We start from the raw sequence: 19647 nt of genomic DNA on the forward strand, positions 1-19647 counted from the left end.
TCTCTTGCCTTGTCTCTCCTCCTTGATTCACCATATCTTCCCAAATTTGATCCCTTGCCCCCACTATTCAGTTTAAAACCGTCTCTACTTCCCTAGTTATGTGGCTCGCTAGAACACCGGCCCCAGCATGGTTCAGGTGCAGACTGTCCCAACGGTACAGCCACCTCTTTCCCCAGTACTGGTGCCAATGCCCCACGAACCAGAACCCACTACTACCACACCAGACTTTGAGCTGTGCATAAGTTTCTCCAATCTTATTTGTCCTATGCCAATTTGCACGTGGCTCAGGTAATAATCCAGAGATGATTACCTTTGAGGTTCTGCTTCTTAATTTGCTGCCTAGTTCCTCATACTGACGATGCAGAACCTCTATCCTTGTCCTGCCTATGTCGTTGGTACCGACATGGACCACGACAACTGGATCCTCCCCCTCCCATTGTATGTTTCACTCCAGCCCTGAGCAGATGTCCTTAATCCGAACACCGGCAGGCAACACAGCCGTCTGGACTCTTGCTCTTTGCTGCAGAGAACAGAGTCAATCCACCTTACTATACTGTCCCCTACTACCACTACATTCCTTTTTTCTCCCTCTTTGAGCCGCAAACACTTACTGCAGACGTGTTTGCCCTGGATCACACTGGCATCCAGGAACTCCCACATGCTGCAGCTGTGACACATCACCTGTCCTGTCATCCTTAAAGTGTTCTAATTAACTACTTAATTATTTTATTCAATTATTTATTTTATTGTATATTTTATTAAGCTTACCACTAGTTTGTTTACTATTTTAAACGTTAGGACTAAAATGGACCTTAATCACTTACCAGATAGTCATCAAACATGCAGCTTCTTCCAAATCAATGAACTACCTGCTTGCCTGTGATGTCACAGCTTAACAGATCCTCACCAAACAGCTCCTTCCACTGCACCGAAGCAAGAACCAAATCCTGGAAACTCACCCCAGCGGCTCTCTGTTTCCCTGCTCTCACTCTCCATTGTGATGTCACTCCTGCCTTGCTCTGTCTCCAAGTCTGTGCTTTTGACGCACTTCTTATCTCTCTGTTCCGTCGTGCTCCTGTGTCTCTGGTCCAAAATTAGACTTTGATGAGAATCGAACCCACACCGTTGAACATTTTCTCTATCATTATTTATCAGGTCCAACACACTATCCATTGCACCACAGAGCCACATATGTTTTAAGAAACATCACCAGGGCCTTTGATCTTGTCAGCAGAGATGGTCTCTTCTTCTTTCCACAAGAACATGTACAGTTCCATCAGTTACAATGGAGCAACATCAGACACTTTCAAGATCAGCAGTGGGGTAAAGCAGGGCTGTGCGCTGGCGCCAACTCTCTTAGGAACAGAGGAACATAGGACTAGGCCATTCAGCCCGTCGAGCCTACTCGACCATTCAATTTGATCATGGCTGATTATCTACCTCTATGCCCCTTTCTCCTGCTATCCCCATATCCCTTGACATCATGAGTATCAAGATTTCTATCAATTTCTGTCTTGAACATGCTCAATGATTGAGCTGCCACAGCCCTCTGGGGTACAGAATTCCAATGATTCACCACCATCTGAGTGAAGAAATTCAACCCTATCTCAGTTTTAAATGGCCTACTCCTTATTCTGAGACGATGTCCCCTGGTTTTAGACTCACCAACCAGGGCAAACATCCTGTCTACATCCACACTATCACGCCCTGTAAGAATTTTGTCAGTTTCAATGAGATCACCTCTCATTCTTCGAAACTTTAAGGAATACAGGCCCAGTTTCCTCATCAGACAATCCCACCATCCCAGGGATTAGTCTGGTGACCCTCTGTTTCACTCCCTCTATGGCAAGTATATCCGTCCTTAGATGAGGAGACCAAACTGTACACAATACTCCAGTGCGGATTCAACAAGGCTCTATACAATTGCAGCAAGACATCTTTACTCCTGTACTCAAGACCCCTCGTGTGAAGGCCAACATACCATTTGCCTTCCTAATTGATTGCTGCACCTGCACAAGAGCTTTTAGTGTCTCAGGAACAAGGACACCCAGGTCCCTTTGGACATCAACACTTCCCAGCCTCTCACCATTTAAGAAATACTCTGTCTTTCTGTTTATTCTACCAAAGTGGATAACTTCACACTTACTCACATTATAGTCCATGTTCTTGCCCATTCACTTAGCCTCTCCAGGTCCCCTGGAAGCCTCTCTGCATCCTCCTCACAACTCACACTTCACCGAGCTTTGTGTCATCTGCAAACTTGGAAATATTACATTTAATCCCCACATCCAAATCATTTATATAGGTTGTTAACAGCTGTGGCTCCAATACTGATCCTTGCAGTACCCCAATAGTAACAGCCTGCCATCCTGAGGAGGACCCGTTATTCCTGCTCTCTGTTTTCGGTCTGTTAACCAATTCTCAATCCATACCAGTATATTATCCCCAATCCTATGTGCTCTAATATTGTTTACTCACCTCCTGTGTGGGATCTTACCAAAGGAAAATGCAAATACCACACATCCACTGGTTCTCCTTTATCTGTTCTACAGGTAAAATCCTCAAAAAACTCAACAGGTTTTTCAAACCTGTTTTCCTTTTCATAAATCTATGTTGACTCTGCCCAATCATATCATTATTTTCTAACTGTCTAGTTATCACATCCTTTATAATTGGTGTATTCTTCTCCATGCTGCTATTGTACGCTTTCAGTGACTCAGATGGGGGTGTTCACCTGCACATCAGAGCTGACGACAAGCTGTTCAACTTGGCAAGACTGTGCGCCAAGACCAAAGTGGGTAAATTCCTAGTCTGTGAGTTGCTGTTTGCTGATGATGCTGTGCTGACATCCCATAATGAAGTTCACTTACAGCAGCTTGTAGATAGCTTCTCCCTGGCCTGCAAGGAATTTGGACTGACGATCAGCCTCAGGAAGATCAAAGTTATGGGCCAGGACGTAGAGACTCCACCTTCCATCAACATCGACAACCTCACTTTGGAGGTTGTCAACAGCTTCACATACCTTGGATCAACAATCACCAGCAATCTGTCCCTTGATACTGAAATCAGCACCAGGATTGTCAATGCTGCAGCTGTCATGTCAAAGTTGAGAAGATGAGTGTGAACCGACAGCAAACTGAACGATACAAAGCTCCACGTGTAACAGGCTTGTGATCTCAGCACCCTCCTTTGTAGTAGAGAAGCATCAACAACTTATATAAGCCAAGGAAAGCAGCTAAACAGCTTCCACCTCCGCTGTCTCAGATGGATATTGGACATCTCCTGGCAGGACAGAGTGCCGAATGCGGAAGTACACCAGCGTGCAGTGATCCGCAGCATGTTTGCCCTCTTGAGTCAGCGGTGACTCTGTTGACTGGGCCAAATGAATGACGGTCACATTGCCAAATACATGCTCTATGGTGAGCTTGCTATCAGCATGAAACCAACAGGTCAGGAAAAAAATTGAAGTCATTTGGGCGGCACAGTGGTTAGCACCGCAGCCTCACAGTTCCAGGGACCCACGTTCGATTCTGGGTACTGCCTGTGTGGAGTTTGCAAGTTCTCCCTGTGTCTACGTGGGTTTTCTCAGGGTGCTCCGGTTTCCTCCCACAAGCCAAAAGACTTGCAGGTTGATAGGTAAATTGGCCATTATAAATTGTCACTAGTATAGGTAGGTGGTAGGGAAATATAGGGACAGGTGGGGATGTTTGGTCGGAATATGGGATTAGTGTAAATGGGTGGTTGATGTTCGGCACAGACTCGGTGGGTCAAAGGGCCTGTTTCAGTGCTGTATCTCTAATCTAATCATAATCTAATCAAATTTGGAGAGGTTTGAGTTAACTAAGGAGAGTGGGCATGTATTTATAAATGGGAGTTCATGCTTGACAAATCTAACTGCATTTTTTTATAAACTATCTGAGAAAGTTGATGAAGGGAATGCAGTGGATGTTGTTTATTTGGATTTTACGAATGCATTTGAAAAAGTACCACTTGCAAATTCCACACAAGCAGTACTCAGAACTAAACCTGGGTCATTGGAGTTGTGAGATTGCAGTGCTCACCACTGTATCACCTTTAGAATGTGGATAGAATAAAAAGTGAGATTGGATGGACAGAAGCAGTCTGAAAAGATGGCTCAAACAAAAGGTGAAAACCCTGAAATGTTAATTCTGATTCTCTCTCCACAGATGCTGCCCGAGGTGCATTTCCTGCACTTTCTGTTTTTATTTCAGCTTTGCAGGATGTTGCTTTGATCAGAAAAAAATGGATGATCGGCTGTGGGCGCCAGTGAAATTCCACAGGAGCAAATAAAAAGTTCACCAATAGTGGCTCGTTGGTCTTGGGGCATGATTCTCACTTTGGGTGTATAAATGATTAACATGCGAGAGGTCCTGCGTTCAAATCCCAGACGAGCCCTTCTCTGTTGCTATTTTTAGTTTCAGGTCATCGATTGGTTTCAGCCTTCCAGAAAGCGGAATCGATTTCCAAACTGAGCCTGCTTGAGGACCGGGGAACTGGATTCAAAGAGCTTGTCGACAAAATTGAAATGAACAAAATATACAGATTGTCAAGTGGGAATATAAGGTTGCAACAGTAACTAAAGGCCTGCTCGGGTCAGCAAATGAAACCCGACCCAAGCCTGACAGCACCGCATCCGACCTGGTCCGAGTCCTTTCATTTTTTCCCGTGCCCGAACCGACCACCAGAATGTTCAGTTAAACTTGCTTCCGTTTTTCACTTTTTAAGCTTGTGCAGATAAGGCAACAAAAACTGTAACTGGACTTGAAAGGTTGTTTAAATGTACATTAAGATTAGAGCTATGTACCGGAGGTGATGAGCTGAAGATTGTTACCATAGAAGTTAGTGATTGTTAGGTCACTAGTTAAAGAGAAACTCATGGAGTTGTGCCCATACAGGTTGTCCCACACTGTATTGATTAAAATATTGCCCGAAGGCGAGAAAATATCATTATACATTCCCTAGACTCCTGCTTTACAGGTTGAAATACTTTCTGCAAGTTTATCCAGAGAGCAGCTGAGATGCAGAGACCAGGAAGGTCTTGAGTGATTAATTATTATAAAATATACATTCTTATATTAAAGAGATTGTGCTCTACCTTCGATGGAATCGCTCACTGCAGACTAGTGCGGAGTGTTTCCCGCCTTAACGTCCTGGCTGTCACTGGATCTTGAGTCTAGGCCTCTGGATTACTGGTCCAGTAATCTTTGAAATTTCTCCCTTGATCTAATATTTTAATCTGGTAATCAGATTTTACAAAAAAAAAATTAACTTATTTAAGACTGCTTCATATTTAGCAGTGTCAAATGAATAAAGAAATTAAAATATATTCAAAATTATATATCAACTATTAAGTACTAATGCCCAGCTTTGTATATAAAAAATGCCTCTTAATTTCATTAATTATCCATAAACACTGAGGCCACATTAAACTAAAAGCAGCGATTTATCAAGTCTGACACTTAATTAATTAAATATATTCCAAATTCAGAGCATAATTCATTGTCTTTCCCCTTTAAATCTCTTAATTTGCATTTCAAGCCTCCTTTACTTTCCAATCTTTATTCAATACAATATGTTTTGAGGCAGGCACGAGACGTCTTGCCAACCCCTAACGGGATGCAGTCAATTCATTTGCAAACTGTGCACTTAAAGAAAAGGGTGAAGTTGCTATTAATGCAGATTGTAGCTGTTCAACTGCTTTTGTCACCAAGAATACAAAGCACGAAGGAAAACCAAGAGAGAAACCAAAACACAAAAAGGTTAAATTTGTGTCAATGAAAAATAGAACTCATTAAAAACATCTTATTACACAACAGTGCAGCAACTGATTACATTGTAAATATTTCATTAAGATTAAAATGGCAAAGACCTTCAACACCCCTAGAATCAGGAAAGGGCAAGAAAGAGCTAACCGGATAATTATGTGCCTGGGGCTGAGTTCTGCTACAATGTACACAAAAACTGTTTATTGATTAGTACACAGTAAGTTGAAATACCAAGCAGAGTAGGAAGTACACTTCAAAAGATCTGCAGTTTCCAGTGTTTCACTAACACAATTCGAACACAAGGCATTTAGAGTATACGAGTGTGTCTGACCCAGCCCGGCCTGACCTGAGCCCGAATGCCGAACCCAAATGCCGAACCTGGAGGAGCGACCCAAACCCGACACATGTCATCAGGACCCGTCGGGTTAGGGTCAGGCAGGTAGCCATGTTCTAGCATTAACTGAGACCTGGCTCCAAAAGCAACAAAATTGTGTTCTGGTCTGGAATGGAATTCTTCAATTGTTTCTGTTTGGCTTGGATTGACTCATCGATTTTCTTGTTTTTCACTTTGTCGATGCCTTTGAATAATTGTGGATCCTTCTTCAGGGTGTCTTCTTTCACCAGGTAGTTCTGACCTCTGATGATGTTGATCGTAATCAGCTTCAATTTGCTGATAGTTTTGGAAGTGAGCAGATTTCCTTTGCTTGAGTTTACAACATGGAACTCAGTCTGACATGTGGATCCATGGGAGGATTTGAAAGCTGCCCTTGCATTGGAGCATACAGTTGCATCCATCCAAACAGAGGTAGAGTAGAAGTGACAGTTCAGTCTGTCAATCATGGGACGTTTAATCTCAGGGTTGTGAGTTTGAGTGCTATTTAGATTTTCCCTATTTTTCGGCTTCAGTAGCAGAGAGTACAAGGAGTGTTTGAAATGAAATTCAACAACAGTATGAGAAAGTCTCACTTTCATTCGGGACTCTTAACTCTCTGCAGCATCTCGCTGTGAAAGATTGAACTTTACCTCATTTCTTTTTCAGCTGGGGGTCAGTGCAGCTCAGTGGGACTTCTGGCTGTCTCCCACCTCACAATCCATCAGTACTGAGAAAGCAATGGGAAATATTACTCATGGCTGAGTAAGCAGAGGATTTAAGGTGATTGGGAAAAGAACCAAAGGCAACATGAGGAAAAACCTTTTTTTACGCAGCGAGTGGTTAAGATCTGATATGTACTGCCTGAGAGTGTGACGGAGGAAGGTTCAACCATAGCTTTCAAAAGGATATATGATAATTATCTGAAGAGAAAAAAAAATCAGGTTTTCATGGAATACATGAGGATGTGGCATGAGCTGAGTTGCTTGTGCAGAGAGGCAGCACAAGCACGATGAGCTGAAACCTCCTTTTGTGCTGTAAGTATTCTGTGATCTATGATTCTATACAAAGTGAAACCAACACTCACATCTGAGAAACTGACAGGTACAGTGTAAACCCCACACTAACAAACCAGCAAATGCCAGGGACAGATTAAAACAACAGGCCTAGACAAGAAACTGACAGATACTGTGTGAAACCCAAAAATCATTTCGCAGGATTTGGCAGGTAATGTGTAAAAACCTCTCTTCCATATCCATACTGCAAGGTACAAAGAAAATTAGGTACAAAACCAGGCTCATACTTGGAAGACTGAGAGATAAAAAGCAAAACACAGACTCACCTACAAGAGACTGACCATTACAGAGAATAAAACACACTCACTTAGAGGAGGTGCAGATTAAAAACACATGCATGTAACAGAAATTGATAGGGATAGAATCAAACCCTTTCTCACACATGACACGAAAATTGGTGGCGTCGTAAATATTAGATTACAGGACGATATAGATCGTCTGAGGCATAGAATATAAGAGCAGGGCGTAATGATGGAGCTGTATAAAATGCTAGTTAGGCCACAGATGGAGTACTGTGTACTGTTCTGGGCACCACATGATAGGAAGGATGTGATTGCCCTGGAGAGGGTGCAGAGGAGATTCACCAGGATGTTGCCTGGACTGGGGAATTTCAGCTATGAAGAGAGACTGAAAAGGCGAGGGTTGTTTTCCTTAGAGCAGAGAAGGCTGAGGGGAGAGCTATACAGAATTATGAAGGGCATTGATAGTTTAGATAGGAAGAAAGTATTTCCATTAGCAAAGGGGTGAATAACCAGGGGGCGTAGATTTAAGGTAAGGGGCAGGAGGTTTAGAGGGGATTTGAGGAAAAAATTTTACCCAGAGGGTGGTTGGAATCTGGAACGCACTGCCTGAAGGGGTGGTAGAGGCAGGAACCCTCACAACATTTCAGAAGTATTTAGATGAGCACTTGAAATGCCATAGCATACAAGGCTACGGGGCCAAGTACTGGATAATGGGAAATGGAATAGTTAGGTGCTTGATGGCTGGCACAGACACGATGGGCCGAAGGGCCTGTTTCTGTGCTGTATAACTCTATGACTCTATATCAGAAACTGATAGATCTGGACAAAAGCTGATGCTCACATACAAGTTGTTGAAAGATAGGTGGTGAAACTCACATCGCAATAGCAGAAACAAACAGTCACAGATCAAAAATTGAAACATACAGAGTAAAAACCCACATTGTCACACCAGAAATTCACGGTTACGAAGAGAAGCTGACTCTCTCCTCCCAGGCACTGACAGGTACAAAAGAAAACACGCACGAACATACCAGGAAATGAAAGGCTGCATTTGCTGACAACGCCACCACTAGGTGGCGCTGCATCAGCACATGTGCAAAAGCAGCCTGTTCAAATAAAACGTCCCAGTCAGCGACGTTCTGGCAGCTGCCAGGACTAAAGATGGCGCTGCTCAAATAATCACACAAAGGCAATGTAAAGCAAAACAAAGGCCATGTGTTTACATGGCAGCAGGGAATGGCCAGAGAGATCAGGCGGGGGAGAATGTCCGGAGAGAGCGGGGAGGAGGAGGAGAGCACACCCACCGCCACCAAGGTCTTCGGCCGCTCCCTCCCCACTTCCCCCACGCTCTCTACTTGCTTCCCCCACACTCTCTCCCCGCTTCCCCCACGCTCTCTACTTGCTTCCCACCCCTCTCCCCGCCCTCTCCCCTCACTTCCCCCGCTATGTCCCCCCACCCTCTCCAACCCCCACTTCCCCCGCCCTCTCCTTCTGTTAAGCTATTCCGTGACCTTGTCCTATCAATACCTTCTCCTTTGTTATCTCTTGCCCCACCCCCACTTTACTTGCTTAAAATCCTTTACATTTCTTATATCTGCCAGTTCTGAAGAAGGGTCACTGACCTGAAATGTTAACTCTGCTTCTCTCTCCACAGATGCTGCCAGACCTGCTCAGTTTTTCCAACACTTTCTGTTTTTATCATCGATTTTCTTCTTTTTTACTTTGCTGATGTCTTTGAATAATTGTGGATCCTTCTTCAGGGTGTCTTCTTTCACCAGGTCGTTCTGACCTCTGTTGATGTTGATCGCAATCAGCTTCAATTTGCTGATAGTTTTGGAACTGAGCAGATTTCCTTTGCTTGATTCTACAACATGGAACTCAGTCTGACATGTGGACCCATGGGAGGATTTAAAAGTAACTTGGATGATCCCTAGTGGATCCCTAGTGGAGGAGTATCTGATCCATGGGAACCCAGGTTCAATCCCGGGTTTCAGCAATTCTGCTTCCTTTTGCGTCCCTTGCCTTGGTTCTGATTTTCCAGTTGCACAATTTACTTTGAAATTATTTACCAAGCACCAGTGGATTCAATTTGAGAAACAACACAGAGTTATTTACAGCATAGAAGGTGGTCGTTTGGCCCATCATGTCCATGCTGGCTCTCCCTGGAGCAATCTAGTCAGTTCCACTCACCAGCTCGATCCCTTTCCTCCTGCAAGTTTCTTTCCTTCAAGTATCCATCCAATTTCCTTTTCAAATCATTGATTGTCTCTGCTTCCACCACACTCGTGGGCCAAGTCATTACCACCCACAACATAAAAAAGTTCCACCTCATCAAGGATGCGAAATATTTATATCTTCTATATTTAGCTTATTCTCTATTTCTATGAGAATAGACTGGCAGTCAACATGAAAAGGAACCCAAAAATCTTTGAGCAGCATGTAAATGATAAGTGGGTAGTAAGAGGTAGAGTGCGGCCTATTAGGGACAAAGAGGGTAATATATGCTTGGAAGTGCAGGGCAATGTTAATCTACTTAATGAGTACTTTGTATCAGTGATCACTAAGGAAGTGGAATTGGACAAAATATCAGTAGAAGTGAAGAGAGTAGAGGCAATGGAGAGGGTACAAATTGAGAGAGGGAGGTACTAAAAAGGCGGAGCAAAGCGGCACCGCAAAGTGCTTCGTGATAATATCCAGGGCATCACTAAACCAGCAATCCGCCGCCTGGCTCGCCGTGGCGGGGTCAAGCGGTTCTCGGGTTTGATCTATGAGGGGACTCGCGGGAATGTGATCAGGGATGCGGTCACCTACACTGAGCACGCCAAGCGCAAGACGGTCACTGCCATGGATGTGGTGTACGTTCTGAAACGGCAGGGCCGCACTCCACGGATTCGGCGGCTGAACAACTCGACCCTTTCCAGCAAACACACAACAAAGGCTCTTCTAAGAGCCACCCACCGCCTCACACAGAGAGAGCAGTGACCTGGAAACGGGAGCTGGGATAGGCTGTTCAGAACTGACTGGAATAAATCTGTGCTGTATTCGGGAATAAAACTGGAATCCCCGAATTTGACATTTCACTTGCAGCAAGGATGTGCAGTGGATTTGATTTTCTAAACGGGCTGTGTAAACAGTGCCCGAGGTTCTACAGTTAGTTATTTCCCCAGTCGACACATGCCCTCAGTGCAATGCCACACCTTCTTCTTTGGCCTCCTTGTCTCGAGAGACAATGGGTAAGCGCCTGGAGGTGGTCAGTGGTTTGTGGAGCTGTGCTTGGAGTGGCTATGAAGACCAATTCGAGAGTGACAGACTCTTCCACAGGTGCTGCAGATAAAGTTGATTGTCAGGGCTGTTACGCAGTTGGCTCTCCCCTTGCGCTTCTGTCTTTTTTCCTGCCAACTGCTAAGTCTCTTCGACTCGCCGCACTATAGCCCCGCCTTTATGGCTGCCCGCCAGCTCTGGCGATCACTGGCAACTGACTCCCATGACTTGTGATCAATGTCACAGAACTTCATGTCGCATTTGCAGACGTCTTTAAAGTGGAGACATGGATGGTCGGTGGGTCTGGTACCAGTGGCGAGCTCGCTGTACAATGTGTCCTTGGGGATCCTGCCATCTTCCATGTGGCTCACATGGCCAAGCCATCTCAGGCGCCGCTGGCTCAGTAGGGTCTATAAGCTGGGGATGTTGGTCACCTCGAGGACTTCTGTGTTAGAGATACGGTCCTGCCACCTGGTGCCAAGGATTCTCCGGAAGCAGCGAAAATGGAATGAATTGAGACGTCGCTCTTGGCTGACATATGTTGTCCAGGCCTCGCTGCTGTAGAGCAAGATACTGAGGACACAGGCTTGATACACTCGGACTTTTGTGTTCTGTGTCAGTGTGCCATTTTCCCACACTCACTTGGCCAGTCTGGACATAGCAGTGGAAGTCTTTCCCATGCGCTTGTTGATTTCTGCATCGAGAGACAGGTTACTGGTGATAGTTGAGCCTAGGTAGGTGAACTCTTGAACCACTTCCAGAGTGTGGTTGCTGATATTGATGGATGGAGCATTTCTGACATCCTGTCCCATGATGTTCGTTTTCTTGAGGCTGATGGTTAGGCCACATTCGTTGCAGGCAGTCGCAAACCTGTCGATGAGACTCTGCAGACACTCTTCAGTGTGAGATGTTAATGCAGCATTGTCAGCAAAGAGGAGTTCCCTGATGAGGACTTTCCGTACTTTGGTCTTCGCTCTTAGACAGGCAAGGTTGAACAACCTGCCACCTGATCATGTGTGGAGGAAAATTCCTTCTTCTGAAGACTTGAATGCATATGAGAGCAGCAGGGAAAAGATGATCCCAAACAGTGTGGGTGCGAACAGTTCCGGATCCAAAACGTTAACTCTGCTTCTCGTTCCACAGATGCTGCCAGACCTGCTGAGTGGTTCCAGCATTTCTTGTTTTTATTACATTGGTTTAAATTGTCGACCTGGCAGAAAGTTTGAATTCGCAAAAGGCGCCAACTTCAGTGTCGGAAAGAAGCGATTACTGGAAAATCTATTTAAAGTTGTTCGTAAAATATTTTCCACCAACCTTTAAAAACCTTTGTTTATTCCGCTATTTTCGCCACAAATTCCTGCCGCTATTTTACGCACAGTTTTAACCTGTCATTTTTTTCCCACTTCTTATCTGTAACTGGCGGTAAAAGACTCCATTCAGCAATCCTTAAGGGACCAATAACTCAAACTTGGTGTGGAAAGGAATAAATTAGACTATTGGTAATTCCCTTCACACAGGGATCAGGGGGACAGTGAGAAGCCACTGAAATAGTTGCTTAAACATTTTAAATAGATCCTATTCTGTCCTGTTACTGACATGCTGGAATTAGACAGTAATCAGCCCTTTCACAGAGACTGTGGGTGGCTCTGAAAAGAGCCTTTGGGTTATTAGATGACATTTTGGCCGCTTTCCTTTTTCTGGAAGCTCTGAGCGCTGGTTTTCTTGGGCAGCAGCACGGCCTAGATATTAGGCAGCACCCCGCCCTGTGCGATGATCACTCCTCCCAGCAGCTTGTTGAGCTCCTCGTCGTTGCGGACGGCCAGCTGCAGGTGTCTGGGGATGATGCGGGTCTTCTTGTTGTCCCGGGCCGCGTTACCGGCCAGCTCTAGGATTTCAGCGGTCAGATACTCGAGCACAGCAGCCAGATAGACCGGGGCTCCGGCACCCACACGCTCAGCATAGTTACCCTTTCTCAGGAGCCTGTGAACACGGCCCACCGGGAACTGCAGTCCAGCCTGGGAGGAGCGAGACTTGGCCTTGGACCGAGCTTTTCCGCTGGTCTTTCCTCTTCCAGACATTTCCACAATCTCACAAATACTTTCACAAAGAATGGATAACTACCTCAGCATTAAGCATCCACATGGGGTAGACAGGATGGTCAAGCAGTCTGAAATGGTGCATTCAGATCACAACGCTCTCTGGAGGGGTGGGTTTAAATCCCACTTCTGACAAGTTGTGCTTTGACATGACTACAGGCATTTGGGAGCAGTGGTGAAAAACACAGAGCATGAAAGAATTTTGACAAGCAAAATCAAAATGAATTCAAAGATATTTCTTCAATACATGGGAGTAAGAGGCAACAGAGGAAAAAGTAGGGCCCATCAAAGAACTAAAAAGTAACCTATGTGTCAGGGTTGAAGATGTTGGTATGTTTGTTAATGAATACTTTACTGTCTTCACAAATGAGGGGGTGATGCAGACATTATAATTAAGGAGAAGGAGTGTGAAGCATTGGACATGATAAACTGAGGGGGAGAAGAAGTATAAATGGGATGAGCATCCTTGAAAGTGGATAAATCATCAGGGCCGGAAGAAATGTACCCCAGGCTGTTAAAAGAAGCCAGTGAGGAAATAGTGGAAGGTCTGACCATCAGTTTCCAATCCCTCACTGGATACAGGTGTGATGTCAGAGGATTGGAGGTCTCTGCAATAAAAGCAAAATTCTGCAGATGCTGCAAATCTGAAATAAAAACTATTAGTGCTGGAAATACACAGCAGGTCTGGCAGCATCTGTGGAGAGAGAAGCAAAGTTAACATATCTGTTCTGATGAAAAGTCACTGACCTGAAATGTTAACTTTGCTTCTCTCTCCACAGATGCTGCCAGATCTGCTGTGTATTTGCAGTACATTTTGTTTTTATTGCTAACATTGCACCATTGTTGAAAAAGGAAGCAAGACCGAATAATTAAAGACCAGTCAGCCTAACCTCAATAGTGGGTGAATTATTGGAATTAATTCTGAGAGACAGGATAAACTGTCACTTAGAAAGGCTCAGATTAATCAAGTATCATCAGCATGGATTTGTTCAGGGAAGCTCCTGTCTGACTAACTTGAGTGAATTTTTTGAAGAAGTAACAAGGAGGATTGATGAGGATAGTGCAGTTGATCTGATCTACATGGATTTTAGCAAGGCTTTTGACAAGGTCCCACATGACAAACCGGTTAAAAAAAATAAAAGCACATGGGATCCAGGGGAATGTAGCAAGCTGGACATAAAATAGACTCAGTGGCAGGAAGCAAAAAGGAATTGGGTACGGGTGTTTGTGCAACTCGAGGTCTGTTTCAAGTGGTGTTCCACAGGGCTCAGAACTAGGTTCCCTGCTTTTTGTGGTATATATTAATGATTTGGACATGAATGTAGAGGGCATAATCAAGACGATTGCAGATGACATGAAAATTGTCCGTGTTGTTGATAGGGAGGAGGATAGCTGTACACTGCAGGAAGATATCAATAGACTGGTCAGGTGGGGAGAATAGTGGCAAATGGAATTCAAATTGGACAAGTGTGAGGTGATGCATTTGGGAGGTCAAAAAAGGCAAAGGAATACACAATTAATGGGAGAACACTGAACGGTGTAGAGGAAGTGAGGGACGTTGGAGCGAATGTCCACAGATCCCTGAAGGTAGCAGGACAGGTCAATAAGGTGGTTCAGCAGGTATATGGAATCCTTTCCTTTATTAGCTGAGGTATAGAATATAAGGGTGATCTGGGTGTCCTTGTCAATAAGTCACTGAAAGCTAACATGCAGGTGCAGCAAGCAATTAGGAAAGCTAATAGTATGTTAGCCTTTATCGCAAGAGGATTTGAGTACGGGAGTCGTGAATTCTTGCTTCAATTGTACAGAAACTTGGTTAGACCGCACTTGGAATACAGTTTTGGTCTCCTTACCTTAGGAAGGATATTATTGCCATGGAGGGAGTTCAACGAAGGTTCATCAGACTTCTTCCAGGGATGGTGGGACTGTTGTATGAAGAAAGGTTGGAGAAACTGGGGCTGTATTCTCTAGAGTTTCAAAGAATGGGAGGTGATCTCATTGAAACCTACAAAATACTTAAACGACAGTCAGGGTAGATGCAGCTAAGATCCCTGGTTGGGGAGCCGAGAACCAAGGGAAGGAATTTCAAAATAAGGGAGTAGCCGCTTAGGACAGAGATGAGGAGAAATTTCTTTACTCAGAGGTTTGTGAATCTTTGGAATTCTCTACCCCAGAGGGCTGTGGAAGCTGAGTCATTGAGTATGTTTAAAGCAGAGATTGACAGATTTCTAAATACAAATGACATAAGGGAATATGAGGAAAGTGTGGGGAAAAGGGCATTGAAGTGGACGATCAGCCATGATCATATTGAATGGTGGGGCAGGCTCGATGGGCTGAATGGCCGACTCCTGCTCCTATGTTCCTATGTTCCTAACTCCACATGATCAGCGAGGCACAGCCTCAGGCCGACTTGGTGGGTGGTGCAAACAGATATTACTGCTTCTGATCTTCACCAGAACAGAGAGTGAGATGTAACATTGATCATCAATCAGACTGTGAGAGAATACAACAGAATAAAACACATGGAGAGACACTGTGGAATAACAAATAGATTTGATTGGAATGTTGAATTCTGATTGGAATGGATAAAACAGCAGATTAAATTGGGATTCTCATTGATCTGGGACAGAAAAGAGAAACTGATGGAAAGAAGGGAAGAAGAAAGAAAAGAAAGGATGGAACTGTTCACTTTTTTCAGTTTTTTCACTCACCCATCAAAGCTGGATAAAAAAAGTTGCAAATAACAGAGAATTTCACCAGAAAGGGAGATTAAGTGCTGTCGAAACCTTGGATCGAAGGATGCCCCAACAGATCATTTGTTTAACTGTCTCCTCACTGGGGGATTTCAAGCAGTGAGTAATATTATTCTCTACTTTTGTTAAATGAACCCAGAACTGTCACTTGGAGTTAATATCTGTGTTCCGACTCCTGAATTATAAAATTGTGACTTTATCAATATTTTCGGGACACATTTCCAGCTGAAAGAACTAAGAACTCTTTTCTAATTTACACAATACTATATACACACTCTTCAAGCCTCCTAAGTTGGCATCCTTGGTGCTGCTCTCTCTTCTCCCAAACCTCATCTCATTTGACTGTTACATCATCACTCTGACAGTGGGAGGGGTTGATCCCACTGTCTTCAGCATTAACCCTTTACATCCTTATACTACACTGTCTGTCAGAAAAAAATGGAGAGAGGGAACTTCCTTCATTTATCGAAAAACCAGCTGCTCCCAGTTGAAAATCAACTCAAACCCATCAGCGAGAGAGAGAGACTGTCAGAGAACTTCCTGCATCCAGTCCTGACCCTGTCACACTCAGCAGATGCTCACCCAGACCCCACTCTCATCAACACTGAACATTGTTACCGAGACACTTCAAATACTGTTGAGAAAAGGCAGGAAAGGTCAAAGTTCACAGCTGTTTTGAATAGAACAAAGTTTAATATCTCCTCACCGTTTCTCGGTAACCACGTGAGACAATGGTTTTCTTATTTGGTTCCTTTGATTTGTCTTGTTCCTGACTGAGAAATATTCCAAACTTTTTTTTTTATTTCCAAAATATACTTTATTCATAAAAATCTGTAAAAATTACATTGCCAAACAGTTTCCAAACAGCACCAAAAAATACAAACATTGCAAGGGAGATCAGTTTCCTTCAATACTGTCATGAGTTTCTTCACAACCCTTCCGTTTCACAATTGTCATGTCAATTACAGTTTTACATTTACAGCAATTGAGAATATTAACGATACAGTTCGAGGGATTTCCCATGGATCCAGCCCCTCAGTCCAGCTTGGTGGGGGAACCTTACACTGTGGTCTTTCCCCATTGAGCCTTTGCTGCGGCTGCCCCAAGCTTTAGTGCGTCCCTCAGCATGTAGTCCTGGACCTTGGAATGTGCCAGTCTGCAACATTCGGTGGTGGACAACTCTTTGCGCTGGAAGACCAGCAAGTTTCGGGCAGACCAAAGGGCGTCTTTCACCGAATTGATAGTCCTCCAGCAGCAGTTGATGTTTGTCTCGGTGTGCGTCCCTGGGAACAGCCCGTAGAGCACAGACTCTTGTGTTACAGAGCTGCTTGGGATGAACCTTGACAAAAACCACTGCATCTCTTTCCACACCTGCTTTGCAAAGGCACATTCCAGGAGGAGGTGTGCGACCGTCTCTTCCCCACCACAGCCAACGCGGGGGCACTGTGCGGAGGGGGCGAGACTTCAGGTGTGCATGAAGGATCTGACGGGGAGGGCCCTTCTCACCACCAGCCAAGCTACGTCTTGGTGCTTGTTTGAAAGTTCTGGTGATGAGGCATTCCGCCAAATGACTTTGACGGTCTGCTCGGGGAACCATCCGACAGGATCCACCGTTTCCTTTTCCCGTAGGGCCTTGAGGACATTCCGTGCAGACCACTGCCTGATGGACCGGTGGTCGAAGGTGTTTTCCCGCAGAAACTGCTCCACGAAGGATAGGTGGTACGGCACCGCCCAACTGCATGGAGCGTTCCGCGGCAATGTGACCAGGCCCATCCTTCGCAACACCGGGGACAGATAGAACCTCAGCACGTAGTGACACTTGGAGTTTGCGTACTGGGGATCTACACACAGCTTGATGCAGCCGCACACGAAGGTGGTCATCAGGATGAGGGCCACGTTGGGTACATTTTTCCCGCCCTTGTCCAGAGATTTGAACATCGTGTCCCTCCGGACCCGGTCCATTTTACATCCCCAGACGAAGGGGAAAATGGCTCGGGTGACTGCCACGGCGCAGGAGTGGGGTATGGCCAGACCTGCGCCACGTAGAGCAACAACGTGAGCGCCTCGCACCTGATGACCAGGTTCTTACCCACAATGGAGAGAGATCGCTGCCCCCACATGCCCAACTTTTGTCGTACCTTGGCTACTCGCTCCTCCCATGTTTTGGTGCACGCCCCGGCCCTTCCGAACCATATCCCCAGCACCTTCAGGTAATCTGACCTGACGGTGAAGGGGACAAAGGATCGGTCAGCCCAGTTGCCAAAGAACATGGCCTCGCTCTTGCCGTGGTTAACTTTGGCTCCCGAGGCCAGTTCGAACTGGTCGCAGATGCTCATCAGTCTGCGCACGGACAGCGGATCCGAGCAGAAAACGGCGACGTCATCCATGTACAGGGAGGTTTTGACCTGAGTGCCTCCGCTGCCTGGGATTGTCACCCCTCTTATGCTCGCATCCTTCCTAATAGACTCAGCAAAGGGTTCAATACAGCAAACAAACAAGACCGGGGACAGAGGACAGCCCTGTCTGACTCCAGATTTGATCGGGAAACTTTCCGATTCCCACCCGTTGATTGAGACTGCGCTACTGATGTTTGTGTAGAGCAGTTGGATCCAATTGCAGATTCCCTCCCCAAACCCCATTTTGGAAAGCACGTCCATCATGTAGGTGTGCGATATCCTGTCAAAAGCCTTCTCCTGGTCCAGGCTGATGAGGCAGGTGTCCACCCTCCTGTCCCGTACGTAGGCGATCGTATCCCTGAGTAGTGCGAGGCTATCAGAGATCTTCCTGCCGGGTACAGTACAGGTCTGATCGGGGTGAATCACCAGCTCCAGAGCAGACTTGACTCGACTGGCTATGACTTTGGACAGAATCTTGTAATCAACATTAAGCAGTGAGAAATATTCCAAACCTCAGATCAACCCTCCCACTTGTGTCGTGTCCCAGTCTCAGTTACAAGCAACACATAATGACACACACACTTTGAAACAAACAACACGGTCACACTTTCCTTCAGTGAGATTAAGGTCGAGCTTTTTTTCCAGGTTGAATGCAACTGTGAACAAATTTGTATCAAAGAAGTTGCCTTTGAAATATCAGCACCGAATTTCTGTACGAGGAGGAAGAGCCATTCCAAACTCACATCCTTCACAAAGGCTGTTTTCTCCTGTGAATGAAATTCATCATGCAATTTGAATTCTCAGTTGAAGTTCACAAGACACAGACACAAATGTTGATACGGAAACTTCTCAAGCACATTGCAAATATGAAATAAAGCTCCGCTGGGAATCGAACCCAGGATCTCCTGTTTACAAGACAGGTGCTTTAACCAACTAAGCTACAGAGCCAGATCACAAGTGCTGTTGTAATTGAAATCTGAGGTGGTTACTATTTATTCTCATCCCACTTCTCCACAGGTCACAACAAAAATTTTAACTTTTCCCACTTACTGATACAGTCAATCATATGCTCTATTTTTCCCAGAATAGAAGACACTTAATGAACAACAAAATTATCAGTTTCTTATAGAACAAGTTTTATCTAATCATGAAGTAAAGCATAAACACACAGGTGGACATTTTAAAAGTTCCCTTTTTACCTTAACCAACATTTAAAGTCCCTTTCTTACCTCAGCTGAACACACGCACACACACATACTGAAAAAAAAGGGATTTTTCTATACAATTCAGGGCTCTGTTAAAGACAAAAAAAAACACTTGGACTGATTACTTGCTCATTTCTGAAGAAAACAGCAGATGAGATATGTTGTTCCAAAATTGACAGACAGTCTAATTTCCGAGTACATGTACACAGGTCACTAGGTTCTTTTAGAAGAGTTTATTTAGAGGCGGGGTTGAGAATTAATTTTAGCAGGCTTTCTTCAAAGACAGAATATGAGACGAATTGACACAGTGAACTTCTCAGAGTCTTTTCAAGATTTGCTGCAAAACAAGGTGGGTTGCGGTCTTCTCTCATTCCTTGACACTTCTTCTGGCTAACTTTATCAGCTGCTCACTCCAGAAGGTAAAACACAATGACTGCTCCAAACAAAAGCTTGCGATTTTTC

The 19647-nt window shown here is 44.8% G+C and overlaps 1 non-coding gene across 1 annotated transcript; it reads right to left on the reverse strand.

Annotated features, from left to right (window-relative positions):
- Window positions 1-18854: 18854 nt before the first annotated feature.
- On the reverse strand, window positions 18855-18928 carry trnat-ugu (transfer RNA threonine (anticodon UGU)). Its single transcript has one exon. It is a non-coding gene; the product is annotated as a tRNA-Thr (tRNA).
- Window positions 18929-19647: the final 719 nt, after the last annotated feature.

This window comes from Heterodontus francisci, chromosome 35, assembly GCF_036365525.1.
Source record: "Heterodontus francisci isolate sHetFra1 chromosome 35, sHetFra1.hap1, whole genome shotgun sequence".
Lineage (NCBI taxonomy): Eukaryota > Metazoa > Chordata > Chondrichthyes > Heterodontiformes > Heterodontidae > Heterodontus > Heterodontus francisci.